We start from the raw sequence: 6,466 nt of genomic DNA, 5'->3' as shown, positions 1-6,466 counted from the left end.
TTAACAATCTGTTAGCGATCACCCCGCCAGGAGAAGCGGAGTTAACACTGTTACAGATCTTGCTAAGGAGTAGCAATCTGTTAGTGCTCTGCTCTTCCAGAGGGAAGGAGTAGCAACTGTTATGCTTTGTTCCTGTAGAAAGATGAACCAGCAACCTGTATGAGTCCCATGGGGAGATAGCTATCTGATATGGATCATCTTCCCCAGAGAGAGGAGTAATGGTCTGATGTGGGTTGGCTCCCACAGAGTGGCAGATGATAATACCACTCTATTAGTGTAGGAGTAACACTTAGTAGAAATAGTGAATCCCTGGGCAGATGGCAGATCACAGCGCCCTCAAGTGGAGATCCTGAGAGGGACCACCGGCTAGGCTGGAGTTTTGAGACAAACACAGATAGTTCTTTATTAGACTGGAAGTAGAACCACCAGAGGTGGCAGCAGTGAGTTGATATGCCCAGCAGGGCTGAAGTCCCTCTGATACTGGAACTACGATCTCTGAGTTGCTGAGCTGTAAGGAGAGACTATAGGTAGTGAGTAGACAGTGTATGCTGGGCATAACCAGTGGTAGATGATATACTCACAATTGTAGATCTCTGTAGTGTCTTCTTTATGCAACAGAGAGTCTTCAGTATACAGGAACAGGAGCCGCAGGCGAGTACTGGTTTCTATAGGCAGTCTGAAATAGAACTCACAATAACTGTGTATAGGATGGCTTCTGGAATAGAAGAGAGGCTAGAAGAGATTTAGGAACATAGGCCCTCGTGGAGCGAGTACCAGTTCCTATCTGTTAATCTGTAATAATAATCCATAAGATATAGGTATGCGATATCTTCTGAGAAAGAGAGCATGAGAAAGGAATTAGGAACATAGGCCCTCGTGGAGCGAGTACCGATTCCTATCCGCAATCTGCAATGGTAACTCACGATCTCCGTACCTGCGATAACGTCTTAGACTGAAGGAAGCCTTAGAGATTAGGAACAATGGCCCTCGTGGAGCGAGTACCGGTTCCTGTCTGTAATAAGACTCACTGTGGTCACGTCTGCGATCGCCTCCAGGCAATAGGAGTCTTCTGAGTCTTCGAGTACGTAGGCCCTCGAGGAGCGAGCACCGGATCCCGTCCAACAATCTGAAAACAAGAATAGAGAGAGCGGAGCCCCCGAGGAGCGGGTACTCCTGGTAAGTTTGAAAAGGCCGAGCAGTGGAGAAGAATTCCCCTTGCTGACTCGGAACGTAGTTGCAAGTAGCATGGACTGCCGAAGCAAGTCCCATTGGAGTTCCTTGCTAACTCGCTTGTAGTTAGCAAACAAAGACCTTTTAAATTGAAAATGGATGACATCATTATGGGGGAACGCCCCTGAGGTTCGCGCCCTTGCTGGTACAAAGTCTGGAGCGCGCGTGCGCGCGCCTTTACGTTATCAGGAACATGGCGGATCCGTAGCATCAAGCCAGCCCGGGGACACCGGGACCAAGAGGCGGGGAGAAGCTGCGGCTACATCTGACCATCTGAGCCGAAGGGAGTCGCCACAAAGATAGAGGGGGTGGAGCGAGGGCAAGAATAGGCACGAACGCAACAATAAGAGAGCTTAATTATTTGATAGAGATCAGTTATTAAAGAGCACAAAATAGATGGAGAACAAAAACCGGTATTCCCAATTGAGATTTTCATATCTGGTGACAGGTATTGAAATTTTTTGAAAGCACTGGAACATTATCCAGAATATACATGTTTTTGAAAATAGGAAAGATAACTTTCAAAAAAAAGCATGCAAGCTCATCTACATGCATAAATGGGCTCACATGCATGTAATCATGTATTTTAGAAACAGCACATGTACGCATGTACAAGTTATAAAATACATGTATCTTTTCATAAAATCATATATGTGCACATTTTCACTAACTTTTTACTAACGTCTATGTGTATGTGTTTTCCACAGATGCAATCTTCCAGTTCCTCTGGAGTGCGCTCATTCCAAAATGACTCCCCCCACACAGCAACCTAATTTTACCACTGGGATATCTACAAACTGGCGTCCCAGGAGATTATGTACTTACACCTGCTCTTCCTGCACCGGGGGTGGGGGGGGGGGGGTGGTCCAGTGGCACAATGCCAAACTACAGATTGCCTGGGCTCTCCACAACAAGGTGATTACCCATATGGAGCATGTGAAAAGTGGGTAGTGTTAATGTATGTAGGCGTAGGAGATGGGGTAGGGGATGGGGTGAGACGATGTGTAAAGGGTGGGGGGTTATGGGTAGGGGATTATGGGGGGGTGGAGTTAGGGGGTTGGAATAGAACAGGATGGGTAGGGATGGTGGAGGTTATGGGTAGGAATGTGGGTATGAGTAGGGAGGTGGGAGTATGGGGTAGGGCACAAGAGGGGCTTGGGTAGGTGTGGTTTAGGGGGGACATTTGGTGTGATGGGTGTGTTAGTGGCAAAACGGAGGTATGAAATGGCAAAGGGGAAGGCATTACAGATCAAGTTGCTAACAATTCCTATTTCTCTGGATAGTCTGAGGACCTAAAGAAAAAAGAGATGGAGCTATGCCTCAAGGAAAGAGAGTGGCTGGTGCAGGTGCAGGCTTGGGAGAAGGAGCAGTAAGGTAGTTTATTTACATAACTATCAGAGAGAGCTATATGGGTATTTATTCTGCCATGCATACATCACTGGTCCCACTATTGCTCTGCCACTCTACAGGGCCCTGTCTCAGCCTAAGGCTTCACGCTACCCTTTTGCATACTAACCTAATGTTTAGCTATCTTCTGGGTTATGGGGATCCCTGTCATTAAGCAGTGCATATTAAACACTCTCCAGTCTTGCATTAACATTTAGAGGATGTGACATCCTACTCCTCATACTTTTACCAGTCAAACTGAATGCCTACATTCTACAAACACCCATACAATAGTGGCTGCATCTCAGCCCTTGATATCTTGCTATATAGGCTATATCATAATATAAACCACCCACACATTAAGCCAAGCAGCAAGCCCCCACCTGTACCTAGGCATTATATATAAAAACAATAACCACCTTAGGCAAACGGAAAGCAAAAATTCATAGAATACACGCAAGTGAATTGCTTCCACAAACACTCAGTGTTCGCAAATTAGAGGGCACAGGAGCAAGAGATAAGTCTTGTTTTTTAGTTAAGAAAAATAAAACTATATATAAAAAATTCTTTTTTGCACTGACTTGTAAAAATAAAATAAAAATGGCCGTCGGGAGGTTTTTTTGACCGATGTTTATATATTACCTGCCGGCATGCTTATATATTCAAATTGAACAAGGTATGCAGGGTTCTGAGGTCTTTTCCTTCATTTAAAATAAGATTTATTTGATACACAGATATCATAATTGTATGAGTGTTTGTGGAAGCAATTCATTTGCGTGTATTACATATAAAAAGGCATCTTTCAAGAAGTCTCTGTATCACAGGCCAAGGCAGCCTTTATAGGACATGGGTGTCCCACCACTAGGAGCATTTACTACTGCATCCACCTCTCCTACTAATGCTTTGCTCTCTAACAGCTAATGGATCATACACATCACACCCTGCAGTATATGAGTTACATTGACGCACTTTGCAGTTAAAACAAGCTCAGCTTCCTCATCAGAGGTGGAGGAGGAAGAAGAGGCAGATGAGGGAAGCAAGCAGCTGGCTCTTCCTCCATCAGTAGAAGCACCTGCACTGCAGCAACCAGCACTGCAACTACCACCAGCAGCGATGGCCCCAGCAGTGGCAGACCGGTCACTTCCCTCCCCGCTGCAGGAGGCCCTGGGCCTGACCAGCCACTGATCCCTCTCCCCTTCCCTGTAGGGGTTCTTCCCCTTTTGGGCCTGAGCCTGTCAAGGCCTTACAGGACAAAGAAGTCTTGCCGGTCCCTGGAGACTCTCGCCCAAACCTCAACAATGCCCATGCTTGGTAATACAGCCTGCACATCAGCGTGAGACTGGCCTCTAAATGACACAGGGGAGGATGTGGATGGGATACTGGAAGTTGCTGGAGGTCCTGGAGCAACTTGCTGAGCTCAAGAGTCTGTCACAGGTGCTCTTGAGCTCTTTGGTATGAGGCTACCACCATTTCCACCAGCTATCTAGGCCTCTTGGGACCTTGCCTCCTGAGGTCCCTGGCCCTGGTTTTATGTTATATAAATAGTTAAGTCCTTAGAAATTTCCCACCCCCCTCATATTTAAGTTCATTTTGTAAATAGTTTCTGTTTAAAAAAGTTTTATATTTTGAGAAAGGTTAATTGTATTTATGTTTGTGGCAGTTTTTTGTTAGACGAATATGTCCACCCTCAGGTATGGCCCTTTTAGGACACTCACACACTGCCATCATACATGGGAACTCTCCAGATTTGGTCCGGAGTCTCTGGATTTCTGAAGGAATTGCCAGGTCCGTGGACAACATTCCAAAACTTCAGGGACTCCTGCAAAACCAGAACCCAGAAGAAAAATTGCAAAAGCCATGTGGGCAGGAAGGAGGAGGAGCAGCAGACATGTGCAGAAAAGAAAGCGGAGCAGCATATGTTCCAGTGGCCAAAAAAGTGGCCCTATAGTAGGGCTGCCATGGACCTCATCCTGCAGTGACTGAGGAGGAGGCCCGGCAACAGAGCGGCTATGGATCTCATCCAGCTGTGGCCTGAGAAGAGGAGGCCTGGCATCAGGGCCACTGTGGACTTCATCCTGTGGTAGTTCAAGAAGATGAGAACCAGAGACGAGGTGGAGGCTGAGGCCCTGTTAATGTGTGTGTTTGTGTGAGAGAGCATGTGAGAGTGAGAACATTTTTATGTGTGAGAGACAGCATGTGAGAGTGAGAACCTGTGTGTGTGAGAGACACAGCATATGAGAGTGAGAGACAGCATGTGAGCAGTCCAACTTGTTTTATTTCCTCAGTAGGTGATGTATTAGTGTTCTAGGGCATGGTATAATTTTTGCATTGCTGCATTTTCATAGACAAGTATGCTGCTTGAATCCTGAGAATTACTATTATTTTAGGTATCTTTTTTTTTTCAGGAGTTTGCGTTACTTCACAAAATGTTTGGCAGTGGAGGGTGTTCCGTTTGCTGTTACTGAGATGAATGTGTATGTAGAAGAGGAGGAGGATTGCATGTGTATGAGAGTTTGGGGTGAATAAGAGGAATGAGTCTATGTGAGTGAAAATGAGCATGTATGTGTGTGAAAGAGAGTATACAAGTGAACATGTGAGTGTGTTAGTGTGTGTTTGTGAGAAAGATTGTGTGCCTCGTGCTACTGGTGCATGAGCACATGCCCCCCCCCCCCCCCCCCCACACACACACACTCAATCTGCAACAATCCCAGGGTGACTGGAAATCAATAGTTCAGGTATGACTGCCATTCATGTAGGTATCCATGCAGGTCTGTTCATTATTCTCATTCCTCCACTCCAATAACCTTACCGCTAGCTGTGTGTACCTTTTGTTTAAGAAGGCGTACAGTGTATATCTACTTCCCCTGAATGAACTTCTTGTATTGGACACAGCACAACAGAGAGGTTTGTCAATATTGACCTCTTAGCTTTCAGCTTTCCAAACAATGGGTGGGAATGCATATTGGAGTCACTAAAGCTTCACTGGGAGTTGGGAGGGTGGGAACCAGAGCGTCAGATGTCAGAAATCCTAATATAGCAGCAGCATTAAAAATCAGCATGTGTTCTGTGAGCCAGAACACACTCAAAGGCTCTTGCTTGGGTTTCACTGTTACTGCAGAGTCCATGAGCTTGCAGTGGATGAATTTGCTGTTGCAGATTTCAGGTACTAGTGCTGCAGCCACTTGTTGATCACTGTCTGGCTTAACACCACCCATGAAGATAACTGGAGGTTCAAATTGCTGCTGGAGATTGTCATAGCTACTCTCTCCTCACTCACTACACAAGTTCCCAATAATATACAAACAGATCACAGACTCTGCCGGACCTACCTTTTCAACAGATGTTGTGCATCTTCAGCCCTGGAGCTACAGGAGAATCTTGAAGCTGCCCATGGAAAGAAGGTGGTTTTTTTGTTTGTTTGTTTTTTTGAGAAGGGGTTGTATAAAGGGAGGGATCATAGGCCAGAAAGGTTTGAGGGTTATATCAGCAGTGGAAGGTGTGAAAAGGGATATGAAACAATGACTGTATAGGTAAGAAGACTTAGGGGGCAGCTGCGGGGATGTGAGAGAAGGCCTGGAGGGGAAGAAAAAGGAAACAGCTAGGAGACTGGGTATGAGAGTGAGGAGGGAATAGTTGAGGGCCGAGATGGAAGGGATTACTGAGGCAAAGGTTTGAGATATGAGAAGGCCTTGGGGTAGGAAGAATTTGATGGACACATTGACAAGGTCTGAAAAGTGTTTGCGTGGGGGGAGGGGGCACGGAAGGAAGATGAGCAAGGGAAGAAAAAGGAGCAGGGGTTTATTATAGGGTAGATGCTGGAATAACAATGGCTGAAAGGGGTGGCTATTCT

The sequence above is a fragment of the Rhinatrema bivittatum genome, chromosome 6, assembly GCF_901001135.1.
Source record: "Rhinatrema bivittatum chromosome 6, aRhiBiv1.1, whole genome shotgun sequence".
Classification (NCBI taxonomy): Eukaryota; Metazoa; Chordata; class Amphibia; order Gymnophiona; family Rhinatrematidae; genus Rhinatrema; species Rhinatrema bivittatum.
This window is presented reverse-complemented; position numbering follows the sequence as displayed.